Source organism: Eimeria mitis, genomic scaffold, assembly GCF_000499745.2.
Source record: "Eimeria mitis Houghton genomic scaffold, Emh_scaff1098, whole genome shotgun sequence".
NCBI classification, from domain to species: domain Eukaryota; phylum Apicomplexa; class Conoidasida; order Eucoccidiorida; family Eimeriidae; genus Eimeria; species Eimeria mitis.
In genome coordinates this window covers 3,336-3,603 of record NW_013567577.1, presented here as the reverse complement: position 1 = coordinate 3,603, position 268 = coordinate 3,336, and the positions used below count along the sequence as shown (strand labels likewise).

Below are 268 nucleotides of genomic sequence, written 5' to 3'. Positions count from 1 at the left end.
ACCGTCAACACTAAAATTAAAAACCCTAAACCCTCCTAACCCCCAACAAACCCTAAACCCTAAACCCTAACAAACCCTAAACCCTAACCCCAAACAAACCCTAAACCCTAAACCCTAAACCCTAATAACCCCCCTGAACCGCCCATAAGCCCTAAAACCCTCGTATAAACCCGAATCCCGCGCTGTACCCTTCCCCACCCCCAAAACCCTAAACCCTAAACCCTCGAAAACCCTAAACCCTAATTTACCAGCAAGTATTTGATGGAAA

At 46.3% G+C, this 268-nt stretch overlaps 1 protein-coding gene across 1 annotated transcript in view; it reads right to left on the bottom strand.

The window, feature by feature from the left end:
* Positions 1–268, bottom strand: part of EMH_0029380 (Ras family domain-containing protein, putative) — a gene marked incomplete at both ends in the record, with an annotated part of 3,637 nt that overhangs the window by 809 nt on the left and 2,560 nt on the right. The gene's annotated exons all lie outside the window — the stretch shown is intronic.